This window comes from Hirundo rustica, chromosome 8 (genome assembly GCF_015227805.2).
Source record: "Hirundo rustica isolate bHirRus1 chromosome 8, bHirRus1.pri.v3, whole genome shotgun sequence".
In the NCBI taxonomy this organism is placed as follows: domain Eukaryota; kingdom Metazoa; phylum Chordata; class Aves; order Passeriformes; family Hirundinidae; genus Hirundo; species Hirundo rustica.
In genome coordinates this window covers 509554-524710 of record NC_053457.1, presented here as the reverse complement: position 1 = coordinate 524710, position 15157 = coordinate 509554, and the positions used below count along the sequence as shown (strand labels likewise).

Below are 15157 nucleotides of genomic sequence, written 5' to 3'. Positions count from 1 at the left end.
TAGTTGCCTTGCATCTTCCCATGACTTATGAATGATGAGAGCCTTGATTCCCACTATGCAGCAACAGTATTATTGTTACGGCTTAACATGCTCGACACCAAACTGACTCATGTATTCCATGTTACAGTCACTCAGAGAGAACCAAGCAAATGCAGCATTATGATACTGCAATCTGAACCACAGGAAATCACAAACTCTATTATCAACCTGCCTCTCTAACACATCTTGTAAGATCTGTTCTGAAGAGATCAAATTAACTTCAGGTACAAGGGGGTGGGGGTGCAGCAGAAGATGGAAATTTACACTTTGCTCTGTTGCCTTCCCAGTTAAAAGGAAAAGAGACTCCCAAATTTTACTGCATTTCAATTCCCTATTGGAAATCTCTTACAACCTGGTAAATATTAAAATAAATATTGTTGCAGATAATTGTAATTGACATTACTCTGCATTCAAAAGTGAGGCTACAGCTCCTTCAGAACACAGAAGTTCTCTGTGAACAGGATTTGAACATTCCAATTTAGTTTGGTCTGTTTACCAGCATGGTGTGGCACAGTCACATGATATTCAGGATATCAATACATCTGCATTCCAGTCCTTGCAGTATTATTTTTTTACTGCATCTTCATGCCCAGCTTCAGAGACTTCTCTGGGAAATCACACTGCTTGTGTCACCCAGGGATGGCTGTCCCACAGCTCCTCTAGATTCACAGTGGACTCAGATTGCTGATGGCTTAAAACCATTGAGGAAGATGCATCTCACTTGTAAAACAGAGGTTTCCAACTATCGTGCCAGTGCCGCTGGTGCGACCAGGCATAATCAGATGCACATTGAACATGGGAGGCACAGGGGATGAGGATCATTAGGCTGCATGTGCCACTGTGCCACACACTGCCAAAGGCAGCTTTCCTCTAATTCCCTAACACAGTATATGGGATGCAGATGCTAGTCCTGCACACCAGGTTTCACAGCAGACAGAAGCTGAAGCACAGCTTGGAGCTGGGAAACGTGCTGTCTTAGTGCACCACTGAGCTGTGGATGTGCCGCAAGAGCCCAACTTGCCCCATCATGCCGTGCACACAGGTAGTGTCCCTTCCTTCGTGTCATGGCAGCCTCTGCTTCAACTCTCTCCCAAAGCCATCAGACTAATTTTTGGAATTATATGAATCATATATTATTATTATCAGAAGTATAACCCTACAGAAGTTACATTTTGGTTCACTGTACACTTGATCTTTCTGTTTGCAAGTCCTTTGTCTGGCATGGCCAGCTATAGCACAAATACTGACACATTTTGACAGCGTAAGGCATTAAAAACCAATTCTTCTTTTTGACCATTACATTTAATCTTTCAAATTTGCATTATTAAACAACAATAACATGACAGGCTTGAAAATACCCATGTAGTATATTGTTCTCACTATCTAATGCAGTTATAAATATAAACTAAAAATGGTCATTATAAATTTGTCATGGAGCAATTCACATGCTACACCATTTTCCTACCGAAAGTACATGGCTTTTTGAGAAGATAATACTAATTTAAGTCTTAACAAGACTGCAATATCTGTGAGAACCATAATGAAAAGCATTTCCTGGGCTTTTCTCCCTTGTGCACAAAACTAGCAAGAGAGCAGCACAGCTGCTGTTAATAACTAAGAAGAATTCTGACTCCAAAGCTAAATGGGAAAGCATTTATGACTACTTTGGGTTTCAGACACCTACACAGGAAAACCAGAAGCAAAATGCAACAGGGAGATGATCCCATAGTGTTCAGCTAAAACAATGTTAGGATTATGCATTTGTTATTCTAGTCCAGTAAAACTACTTCCATACCATTCTTCCTCTTCCCTTTCAGCTGAACAAAGATCCTACTGTAGAAACACACAAAGAACCCCTGAACAACCCTATGGCAGCACATTCCCATACTAAATCAACACCCAGGCAATTGTCTTCCTTAAATAATTCAGAGTAATTCAGGGCCCTGCTATCCAGGCTGTACTATGAGTTTGTGTTCAGCATCTCCACTGTCCTAACCTTGCCAGTTTCTTAGGGTGTCTTTCATTTTTGGGGAAAGAAATCCCTATTCTTTTTAATGAGCTACATATCCAACCATGACAATCACTGCTTTGTGCACACTTTGAAAGGAAATTATTTCTAGGATCAACATGTCATCTTAGATCTACCTAGCAGAGACAGAAACATACTCTTGCTCATTTTATATACTGATTAGGTTGTATCTCAGAATTTTATCACTATTGATTCATTTCTAGAAAGGAATTCAGATCAGTGCTAACAGAAGAAACTTGGTATGAAATTTTTCATGCATTAGGCCTCATTTATTTATTTAGGCCCACTGATTTAAATCTTGATCGGTCTCACAGAAATACTGAGAAGGGACAGACAGAAATAATTAACTCAAAGAATGCTTCAAAGAATCATCTCCAACTAACCTTCCTTCTCATCATAATACGCATCAGAATCCATAAATGGAAGTTCATCTGTGAATTAAATTTGTTCTTTGGTAACAGGCATCCACAAACAAAACTGAGGTTTGTGTTAGTGTTGTCTCTACCACAGCCTTACAAAATAAACCATTCAGTGTAGTCATGGAATCAGTTCCTCTTTCAAAGGATGCATTTATGTCTAAAACCCTTGTCAATCAAAATGGGCTAGCCTGCCAGTCTGAGCTATACTCTGCACTCAGCCACAGTTTTATCTTGCACATTACACTCCTCTCAAAGGCTATTTTTTACTGTAGTCTTTACACATCTCCACTCTGTAGTTAGAGTTCCTTCCAATCCTCTGCTCACAGCAAAACCGATTTAGAGGACTTCTTTCCCCTGCACCCTCATGTTATTAGCCACAGAGCAAAAATGATCAATACTGAAATATTCCTCTATCTCCAAACTGGGACAGTTCACTGATATAATTTCTAAGACACACACATAAATTTATGTGAGCTTTCAGAAGCAAAACAGGACAACAACTCCTGTTTTAACAGCTGCCTACTTTGTGGCAGTGAGTACACCAAGAGAGCCCACACTGTAATGTTAGCATCCTCAGCCCCCGAAAGTCAGAACAAACATGGCATTATATTTCCAGGATATGTACCCAGGATGACCTGAAAAAACAAGCAACAAGTTTAAGAAGGAGGTAATTTATTATATCACACAGTACACTGGAGATGGAAAAAAGAGGTTAAGACTTCCCACACCCCCAGCCAGGTATTGCAACAGGTTACTCAGAGAGGTTCTGCAGTCTCCATACCACTTTCAGCAGGTGGTTGAACTACGGCCCTCTGGAATCCTTTCCAAAATGAGTTATCCAACCTTATGATGAAACAAAACAATTTCCTTATTTTTTTATTTTTTGAAAAGTTTGCTCTCCATTCTTTATACGTAGAACAAAATTTCATCCAGCAATAGTCATTGACGCTTTGATTCTGTTGCCATAAATAAAACAAACATTCACAGAAAAACAAATGAAATTCCAGAAGGCTGGAACACACCTTATGGGGACAAATATATCACCTATAATAAGCAGAAAGAAACCAAGAAACAGTCTGACCTAGCAATGTATTCGGAGAAATATATTTGAAATCTAAATATCTACGCCCAGTTGTCACACAGTATTTACAGACTGGCAGAAAGAGCAGCAGTCTTGATTTTCCACCAAAGTATTTTCTACACTGCCATTTAAGGGGGGAGAGGGAGAATCTCATATAAATCTGATGAAATGAATATGAATCTCTCATAAATGTACTTCATACTGAACTGATTTTTTTTTTCCTCCTGTAAACAACAGTAAAAGTGAAAAAGAGAGCAAGAGAATAGTTGCTTTTTCATTATTTGGACAGAAGCAGTTAAGAGAGGGAAGAAAGGAAGATAGGTCTTTACTCAATGTTTCCTCTCTCTCAATTGCAAGCAGAATTAATGAAGGACAATCCTCCAGGCAGATTTCTATTTTCCCTCCTCAATACCCTAGTCTTTCTCCAGACTGGTATGCTGCTCTTGCCATTTGTAGGGCATGTTGTACAAGAAACTACTGCTTACTCAGAATAAAAGGCTCAAAACATTCCCTGAAAGGGCATGGACAAACCTCAAACTACAGGACAAGCTATGCTGAAGAAGCACCGAGTACATTTTCAGCAAAGCCTGGAATGGGGCTGTGACAAGCAGTAAACAACATAACATCCTCCTTCAGGTGCCAAGAGGAAAATGAGTAAATAGTCTTACGTTAGAAGCACCTCTCTGCTACTGCAAAGATAGATGGTTCTCCTGTCTCCAGATGGAAGGGGGCAAGAAAGTATCGGCATTTCAGGCAAACAGAGGTGATACATCCTTGCCATGCAAAATCCTGAATCAGGAGTTTACCTACTTGTTTTTTATGTTTTAGCTTTCATGTTTTCAGATTCTGTGCTGCTTAGGTATAGTTCTGAACCTCATATTAAGTGTTAGCAAGCTCTCTTCATAGAGTAGGTAGACAAAACAAAACCTTTTCTTGCTGAGGACCAAGGACAACTTTCAGTCCAGTAGCATAAACAACAGTGGACTGAAGGGAGGAACAAGAAGAGGGAGATGTCACAACCTGAAGCTGTTATTGGACAATTAAACCCCAATATTCAAATAGACCCAAACTTATAAAGGTGTAAGATATCGTGACCAGTCAGGCATTTTGTGAACATTCCTAGTCTAACTTGGGTGTAGCCCTGGTCAGGCTCCTGTCCTGCCCAAGGTTGATCCTGGAGGCCTTTCAATAAATACTGACTGTATTTTATATCTCTGTCCAGTCTCTGTTTCAGGTCAGCCTTCCCAAGGCATCACTTTTGGCACAGAAGGACATACAGGATTCACATATGGTGGTTAGCCTACAGTTAAAACCAGAGTAGGAATGTTGCCTTGTTCCATGATACTTCTCCTTCAGTTCTGTGATTAGGGTGAGGTATTCCACTCATCCAGATCTCTAGATGGGGAGAAAATAGAAAAGAACTATTCCAGTCTCAGAATGGGATTAGTCAAGTAGAGTTTTATGGCTAACTCACAGATTCTGGACAAGAACTGTCTGAGACCGTGACTAGCAGTTAATGGAGATCCACTAACCTGTTTTCACTGATATTACCACCTAAAGTGACCTAGCATGCCCCCAGATCCTCTGGAAAAAGACTGCTTGCCTCAGGCAAAATTCCATTTACTGTTTCTCCTGCTTTTGCTGCATTCAAGACTACATAGCTACACTAGCACCAAGGTCTGCAAGTCCAAGAAAAAAAAAAATACCCAAGTCTGCTGTTATTCTGGAAACATACATTTTAAAAGCTGTTTCTTATGTTTCTTTAAAAGTCTACTTTGCTCCAGGTCTGTGAGTAGTCACAGTGTCAGGCAAATACTGAAGAAGAAAGACAGGCCTGAGGGATGTCATCAGGAAAATTTATCACCAAACCAAAAGGATGCTCAGGGCGATGAACACGGCTTAAAACACCTTTCAGGTGACTCAGTATTTTTTCAGTAAGTTCACTGAAATTGATACAGGTTTCACCATTTAGATCACTGATACAGGATTCAGGTTTATTGTATGTCAGATAATTTATGAAAAATATATTAATTGAAAAAAAAATGGGAAATTATGTGGCTGGTTTTGTAAACTAATTCTAGCAGCATCAGCACCAAAATATTTTGCTGCAGAATATTTTTTAACAACTATAATAAACACGGGGAAAGTGTCTTACCTAGAAGCAGCACTTTTCACTAACCCAACAAGTACTCCTGGAAAATGAGCAGCTTCCAAGGCACACGAGTTGAGCAGCACTGATCAAAGTTCAATTATCAATTGAGTAAACAATTTTTTTAAAGAAAGGAGAATTTAAAACAGAACAAAAAAAAATTTCCTAGCACTAATATAACTTAAGACCACTGAGAACTTAAATACAACCCTCCTGTTTGAGTATTTATTGAAGAGAAAAATAACACAGACAAATGTAAGGAAATCCAGATTCAAGCACACACCAGGTTATCTTGCTCTTCGGCACAAGACAGACAAAGGCGAATATGTTCTCAGTAGAGAGCATATCACATTTTCCTTTTGGAAGGAACAATATTTCCCAAACCCTTCCAAAATTCTACATAAACACTTCACCCTTGTACAACCTCCGCAGCTATGGGCAAACAGAAAACTCATTCTAAACTGGGAAAAATATAATTTACATTTTTGTCTACTCCAAACAGGTCAGCGCACCCACTTTTTAGTTTGCTATTAAAACATTACTAGCTTTTAAGCTCTGCTTGAGAGCCTATGCTTTTCTCCTTATCTACATAAACTGCATTTAACATATCTTTACAAATGAGTGAGTTTGATACCAACAGAAACTCAGTGCTGTAGGGAAAAATAGTCCCTGATTTACTCAAGAGAATATTTACAAAAACAGAAAGTAAGGTATATGTAGATTTTCAGCTTCGTTATATAAGAATTAGTACAACTCTGTTTACAAACTCTTGGCTGCATTAGGGAAGTATCAATGTCTTTCTATAATTTTAATGCTGTCACAGGGTCAGCTGAAGATTAATTCAGAGCAATTAGGATAGTAAATTAACTGAAGATTTGTCACTCTTGCACAACACAACCAAACCTCTGTGGAAATTTCAATTGCTGCTGCTCCACCTCTCTGCCCAAACTGGAGCACCATAGCAGTGCTGGTTGAAGAAAACATGTGCATGCGCCTGAGCTACTGCTGAAGGGCCTGAGAGTTGACAGGATCCTGAGTGAATTCAGGCTGGAATGCAACTCTCACCTCCAGTCACTGCAGGGGGAGCAGCACCCCTGTGCACAAGGGTGAAGCAGCATAGCAATTATCTGAGGTAGCAGTTTAAGCCATAACCACTGGATCTATCAGGGCTGCCTGTGGACAACTCCAGAAGGGTCACAAAGCAACACAGGTGGATTCTGCCCTCCATTCTCTGTGACACAATAGAGTGCTGCTGTATAACAGCATCCATTCCTCTCTGATCCCTTGACATCAGCTTTACCCAGCTAAGCTAACTCATTGACATCAATGAGACTTTGATATTGTAAATGCTGCCAGACTTGTACCCTTTTACCTGTAACAGCATTTGAGATTCTGTGTAACTGGTTAGAGGTACTGCCGTAGTGCCTGGAACCTGGAGTATTGCAGGGCACATCCCCTACAGCCTTTTCTTCTCCCTGCACTTCATGTTTCTGATCAGGTGTGCAACACAATGGCCCCAACCCTGCTCGCTCTACTTCAGACACCCTTCACACAGCAGTGTGAAGCACGTGCCTCTGCACAAGCACAAACCAATGCATCCACCATGGGTTGCAGAACCTTGTCTTAATTCCTGTAAGTTTTGGCTGATCTATATCTTCATGTCTTTTAGCAAGAAACAATTAAAGCTGTTCACAGATATAAAGAAGCCACAAAGTCAGATCAGAATGTCAAAACAGGCAGAATTTTAAAAGACTGATTTTGAAAAGCTGCATCACACTCACCCTTCATAATGACTGCTTTTAATCAAACCATTTCAAGTGAATTTTCACTGAATTCTAGCTTTCATTAACAAATGTTTATGACCCAGGAAATTCTGTGATTGGGTAAGAGTCTTCTGTTTTTCTTTCTTTTCCTCCTGATGGACACTGCCATGAGAACTACAGTAAAAAGCATTTCTCCTACTCTGTGATAAGGTACACACTCAATTTTAAAGTATAGAAGGCAATGGCTTTTTTGGTGTTGTTACTTTCAGTAATACAAGTCAGGCCGGCTGGAGATGTTATTTCTACCCTGCAGAATCTTGCACAATACTTTAAACTGTATAGGGAAATGTTGGGAAGGATGAACCCAGAAAGCCCTATAAATATGATTGCTTAGATTCTGAGAATGTGAAACCTGTAACTGAGATAGAATTGAAAGTAAGTTTTGATGTTTGAGATGTCCTAGCTACTAGATGCCTGCAAAATCAACCTCCTATGTATGATTCATCCCACACATGTAACCCCCCCTGAAGTATCAAGTATCTGTAACCCCATTGGCACAACCCTGTTACAGCCCACCTCGAGACCCCTTATCAGGGGGCTGCGAGAGTGGGCCTCCCTTCTGTTTCTTCTCTCCTCTTGTCTCTTTGTTCTCTTCTCCTTTGCTCATCTCTCTTGCCTCTTGCTCTTGGAATTTCCTTATCTCTTTCTTCCCCCACCTTCCAAGGCCATGCTACAGCTGCGCCTGGCGGCTCCGAGCAAGGCCTCACGTCCCATAAAATAAACCTCTTCTTCTAAAACCTAACTTCAGAGATCTCTCGTCTACAATCATCGACACCGTCCTGGAGTCCTCAGCAGCAAGCAGCAGGAGGCATTTTCTACAGGGAAAGAAGTGATTCTACATTTTATGACAACACAATCCTCAGTGACTTCTCCTGGTATTATTTTTCTGGAAATTACTGCACACTAACATAAACTTCTATGAGCACCTTGAGAGAAATATGCATTTAAAAGTTTATTTAGGCAAGGTAAAAGATTACACTGAGAAGACTACATTAACACACATTAAGCAGAATAGAGCCTGATCTCCACTCTGCCTACATTTTCTCATATGTAAGTGGACAATTTAGTTTAAAATTCCTGCTTCCACTGGAATGCAAAGTTCTTATCTTCACATTCCAATCAAGCCAAACAGATCCTTTTGTGAGAATAACTGGAAACAATTCTTCCTAGGCAACAACCAGTGACAATCTAAATGATGTAACTGGATTGTAAAAAAAGAGTTTCCAAAAGTAATTTAAGAATACTGATACTGAAAAATTAATTTCTCAAGACAAATGGAAGCAATCATCATGAGGAGTTCTGTGGTTTTATTCAGTGTTAGCTCGGTTTAGATCCTGGGACAGAGAGCAGAAACTGAAAACAAGCAACTACAATGCACGTTGGTAAGCTTGAAGGAACAGTGCTGACACCTTGCAGAATTCTTGTGTCTCATGGGCAGTTTTTTCATTCTAAATAGCTACTTTAACACCACTCTGCCCACTTTCCACTTTACATTAAAACATAGCTCTCTCCTAAACAACTGTTTGCAGGCAATACCAATTATAGTGATTTCCAAACCCATGTGGAGATCAAGTTGTCCCACCCCTGGCACTCCAATGCAGCAAACAATTTTGACAGAAAAAGCACCAAGTTCCCTTTCTACTAATAAGCTTTAAAAACAAATTTGTAGATACTAGTAGAGAGGGACAAGAAGAACAATTTGGAAACAGCACTCCATAGTAACAGGTGGCCAAACACAAATATATTCTGTTCTACATTTTTAACACGTTCTAGTTCTTTATTCACACAATACAACCATCTTTTTGAAGTACCAAGATTAATTCAAATAAACACCCTTGAACAAATTAAATTTGAAGTCAGTAGCATCTTATAAGGACATAAAGTACCTTTTTTCTACCTGTTTCACTTCTCTGGCTGTATTTCCCCAACACTGAAAAGAACATTAACTGTATGGACAGACAGCTAAGATAAAGTTATCTTCTGGCACAGTTGGCAAGAAGCACTGCACAAAAAGAATGTATTAGGACTTCATTCTGCAATAGGAATTGGTATTTCGGTATTAAGTGTATATGAAAAAAATACACCAATAAATTCTCTTCACTCAGGAGAAATATCAGACTAATAGTTCTGTAGAAATGGCAGGAAATTGCTGCAAAAGAAACTTGTTTATGGGGGGAATATGGAAAGAATTGGACTAGTGTACTGTAGACACTTGAATTTATCCCTCTAACTTGAATGTTATATATTTAAATGTAGTATTTGTAGATAAAAGTAGTCAGTCTTCTCCCCAGTGTGTTCCCAACTCCACAAAAACATACACAGCTACTCCAGTAAGAGCTAAACTAACAGCTTTGACTGAAAACAAGGATTTCAGCTTTCTCACAAAATTATAGGGATTCCTCAGAAAAACATATGAACCAGTTTGCTGGTTTTGTTGCCCAGTCCAGTTCTTGGAAAAGTGTGTTTTCATGCTCAGTGCTCTCTATCCTAAGAAGATCTTTAATTACTCTGTCTTTTCCCTCGACTAATGTTCAGAACAAGCAGTTCTAAAGAGTTCATGTGCATAAACACTTGCAAAAACAAAAGCTACAATAGAAACGCAGTAGGAGTTAAAGAGTTTGGGTCATAAAATAGTTGGTGTGCTTTGTTACCCTCCTAAAAGTACAGGGGAAGAGATCTACATCCTAACTTGCTTACATTTTATATACAAAGGGCCAAGGTTAAAGCATCAGTTAAATGGTAGCTTTTCACACAAGAGACAGAGATATTCTGAGGAGTTACATCTGCTTAGTTTTGTTGGGCTTTGTTTGGTCAGGGTTTCATATATGACACAGATTTTAATAAGCTTTAGTTAATTGCTTCTGAAGGGCTCTTGCTGGAACCAATCCCTATTTTGTAAGAATGCAACATGCACAAGATTTTTAACTGTTTTTCTGAATTAAACTCTAAATTTGTAAATACAAAACAGTTTATTCCCAACAAGTGTTTAACAGTTGCACTCTTCTGAGACACTGGAATGTGGAGAATACTGACAGAAATTAGTATGAGAGAGCTGTGCTGTGCAAAGAATTCAATAGGAGAGGTGCACAAGGAGCTCAAAGTTTTAACAACAACAGAGATGACATGCAAAAAGAAGGTATGAAGAAACACAACATTGGCAGAAAAAGAAAGGTGCAAATCTCCAAAGTCTGCAAGAAGCTTGGAAAAAGCAACCTCTCAGCACCCTGCACTTCAGTGCACTTCCCTAATTTATTCCAGTCTAACACAACAGCAACTTCAGTCTCCTTGAAGCAATCAACAAGTCTATTGCTCAGAATGAACACCAAACTGATCGCTAGAGCTAAATGGTGCTTTGTCAGGCTGCTAGAATGACTCTAAAATAAATACATTATTACAATTTTAGGAAGTACATTAATGTCACAAATACAACTGGCCCTAGTTTTCCCACATCAGTGTCAGGTGTGCATATGTACTCCTGCTAGGATGAAGGGGAAACTACTGCTGCAGCTATTCTATTTATTTCTCTTAGCTTCCAAACGGTGCTAGTTCTTCCCTCCTTTGCAGTCATATGCCGAAGCCTCAACTACAGTCAGGGCTCCTGTGGCAAGACACAATCCTTGCCTGAGAGAGACCATAGGTTAAATAGCCAAGACCAGCAAATGGTAGGAGAAATAACACAGGAAGCTGGAGATAAAAATACTTGCCCAAAGTCACAGAGCAGGACACGAGTACAACCCCTGTCTAGACTTCCCTTCCTAAAAGGTCATATTTTCACTCACCTTTGGCTGACCTTTGCGGCTTCTCCTCAGTTCTGAATAATTCATTCTCTAGCTCTTAGGGCAACATTTCTGTTCACATGTGATAATGTTAACCAGCCAAGAAGTCTTATGCTGCCATATTAAAAGCACTGGCAAGATAAAAAATTTTTAGCCAAGAATTTTGCTGCTGGCTTCTTTATCTATATACATTTAGAATTATTTCTTCTTTACAATACTGGTGTAATTAATTCTGTCTATATCTGCCCATGGCAAGGACTTAATTTCTGTAGTTCATAGCTCAAGATAAGAAGAAATTCTGCATTCAGATTAGCTGCAGCAATTCCTCTGCCCCATAAGTATTTTGATTTTGTAGTATTTACTGCAAATATGGCAGCAAAACTTAATAGCGTAAACACAAACTGTGAGTTCTGCTACTAATAAAAATTCATAATTTTTACGTGCAAGACTGGCTCACCCATCCAAATTACTAGGAGCCAGAAAGAAATTCTAGCAAGAAAAGAAACTAGCCAGAAAGAAACTAGCAACTTGTTCTAGATAAAATTGTTGTCTTGGCATTAGCCAGGCAAAGTTACTGCATTGAATAAAGTTGAAAGACATGATTTCTGGATGTGCTAAATACAGTCCCTATGGACCCTAACTGCAGCAATAAGCTGACATTTTAAAAGCTGTGATTGTCCATTCAACTACCCTAAATCAGTTTGTCTAAGAGAGTGTCTTTTGGCTAGCTTCTATTAATTATAGCATAGCAACCAAAGCACTTGTAAGTAAAGTGCCTTAAGTCTTTAAACAGAATGCTGGTCACATCACCTTCTTTCATGCCCCTTGAATGCCACACCTAGATTCTGTACCTTCCTGATTATATTTTCTTTGAGGGGTACAATACAGACTACTGTGTAATTCTAAATCACCCAGGGGGAAAAAACAACAACAACAAAACCCACACCACACAAACAAAAAAAACCCCAAAAACCCCCCAGGTGATGATTACTAGGAAAACTGGAAGTGCGCAGTAGACATTGAGGATGAGTAATAGCAACAGTAGACTTCTTTCTGTTGTCCAAACTGATGGTGCACATTTCCCACAGTGGCCCCGCATAACAAGCCTTCAGCTTCCAGTAAAAACCTGAGGATATGGGAGTTTTTACCTGTCCTCGTAGAGATGGCCACAGCACTGAAGAGTGCTTCTTTAAAAACTTCAGAGGGCTCCAAGTATCAGTACCTTGTTATCTAAAAGGCTTTCATACCTTTTCTGTGTTTCAGTCCCATGAGTAGCTCCACACTGCTCTGGCTCTTTCTCTCCTTCTACCTTCCTTCTGCATTTCCAGCTATCTCCTTCCTGTCCCTTGCATGGCCACCTAACCTTTTCTGTCCCTTGCACAATCTCCTGTCCCTTCCTCCTTGCAGCACTGCCAGCAGACTCCAACAGACTCCTCTACCACATAATTCACTCTTTTATCACACCCATAGCTCGGAGGGCAAAGCTGTTCCCACTCTTTGATAATTAACACAGCTGCAATGTATGGGGGGCAAGATTGCCTATAGCACTATCTCTGTTTGTATTTCCACATTTACCTAAATGTCATGAAGTATTGTCTGAACAGAGGACAGTGAGTAAAAATCATCTAAAACTATTCTCTAACACTTACGTAAACCACATCACCTAACTTTAGATCCTGAAATACACCATATCAAGTATTTAACAGTAAACTTTATATAATAAAAATTCAGTGGAGTATAATGTGGTTCCTATAGCAACTGGGTGAAATAGCTCCATGAGAACTAGATGAGAGTGAGAAAAATGCATGAGATGTCCTGGTAAGAAATCTGGATGCTGATGTCTGATTACAATACACCAGCTTAAAGATGGCTCAGTACTCTTCAGACTATGGGTGATGAAAGAGGAGGTGAATTCCAAACAAAGGGCTAGCTTTCCCATGGTTAGGATAGCACAGCTCTCTTAAGCTGTGGTTGTGTATTGTGACAAAAGCTGGATGATAAATTCTTTGGTTCCAAAAAATGGGCATGTTTCCCTGACTGAAGTGTAATTCTTGTCCCCAAACAATTTTATTTACAACATTTTATTTACAACAAATCCCCATGTGAAGAGAAACACAGAACAATGAAGTCAAAAACCCAAAGAAATATCAGTCTTCAAGCTGAACAGTGGCTTTACTGAGAAACATTGTAAATTGTCTTGTATGTGAGTGCAGAATTTGACACAATGACTTTTGGACATGCCTTAGAGTCTACACACCATTCTGTGGTTCTATTTAAGCTGAATGTTTGGCCTCTCATTTCAAAGCTTGTTCTGCCCATGATTCAGGCCCACATACTGTTTCTCTTGAGCAGAAAAGGAATGGAAAAGTGTTTGAAGGCAAAAAACTCTCACTACTTACTCATGTTTAAATTAAGTGAATTTTCCAATAGGATGAAGGAATAGAATAGAATTTATGTTTTAGAACCATTTCTAAAAAAGCTCTTGCTGCCTCTGCTGAGGCGTAGCAACCTGGTTCAGGAATGACACGGCAGCCACACCCAGGCTGCTCAGTCTATCAGCTCACAGACACCAATGTGGTGGACGGCTAATGGCGTTTATTAACTGGTTACATGGGGTTGTAAAACTTCTGTTTGCTGCATCACTTCCGTCTGCTTACGTTACAAACTAGGTGTTGCTTAGCTTATCAAGGACACTAAACAACTAAGAGTTGAGGGAGGGGTTCTGTCTACCCGTGCAACGCGATATCTTCCAACCGTCTGTCCCTAATCTCCCATAAGCTCCTGTCATTTTTCCAAAGAGAATTTCAGACGTAGTAGTAGCTGCTTCAGTTCCAATCAAATATATGCCTGAGACTTCAGGATTAGAAACACTGAAGAGAGGGTGCTCCTATGACGGGAGAGAGGACATGTAGTTAACTTAGCCACTGTTCACACATACTGGATAAGGAACTTAAAAGGATAGGGAAAAAAAAAAAAAAAATCCATGCAGCCTTAATTACTTACCCTTGATCTAAAAGTCTCACATTTTGTACCATTTTCATTTAATTCAAAACATAAATGCTTCATTTTTACAGCAGTTTTCCCTGCTGTGGTGTCTTCTGAAAGCCAATAGGAGTGCAAGCATATAGTAAATTAGTCTGTAGTCATTCAAAAGACAGGCTGAAAGATGGACTAGGAATAAAATAAAAACACAGAACTATATTGCTGTGGCAAGTCTTTGAATTAATACTATATATAATTGCACTGCTAATGCCAGCTTCAGCTTACAGAATCTCAGGTGCCCAGATTAACACTGTAACACAAGAAATATCAGAAATCAGATAATAAAGTTAAAAGTTGTGCAAAAGTCTACTCAGAGGGAGAAACCATGTGGTACACAGTGTACAGCAACTTGTTCCTCACCATTTCCAGCGCTGTGGTATTTCTTTATGAGCCTAGAGGACTGCTGATGGCAAAAGGAAAGAGTCTACTCTCTATCACCAGGTGGGATATAACAGCTTTTATTCTCGAGTCCTGCCCTGCTTTGCTGGAGCTCTTCCCGATAGCTCACTGGTGCCAGAGAGCTGAGGCCCTGCCCGTGCTGGGGCTTTTTCCCCAGGGGGCAGGGCCCAGAGGCAGGGACAAGACACTACCCAATCAGGGAGAAAGAGAGTTGGGTTACAGCTGAGTAAGGACAAACCACGTGATACAGATTACAAATCCGATGAAATACAATATAAACCCAATTAATGCATTACAACACAGCACCATGCTACCACAGGATGCACTGAAGGATATGCAACAACCCTTTGCTGTGAGCTGATCCTTAGCTGCAAGTACAGTTTAACAAAGGCAACCTAAA

At 39.8% G+C, this 15157-nt stretch overlaps 1 long non-coding RNA gene across 2 annotated transcripts in view; it reads right to left on the bottom strand.

The window, feature by feature from the left end:
* LOC120755920 (uncharacterized) overlaps nucleotides 1-12731 on the bottom strand; it is a 34195-nt gene extending 21464 nt beyond the window's left edge. For both annotated transcript variants that reach the window (XR_005701931.2, XR_009208090.1), the window contains exon 1: nucleotides 12465-12731. This is a non-coding gene — a long non-coding RNA (uncharacterized LOC120755920). The remainder of the gene's footprint in view (nucleotides 1-12464) is intronic.
* Between the last annotated feature and the right edge of the window lie 2426 nt (nucleotides 12732-15157).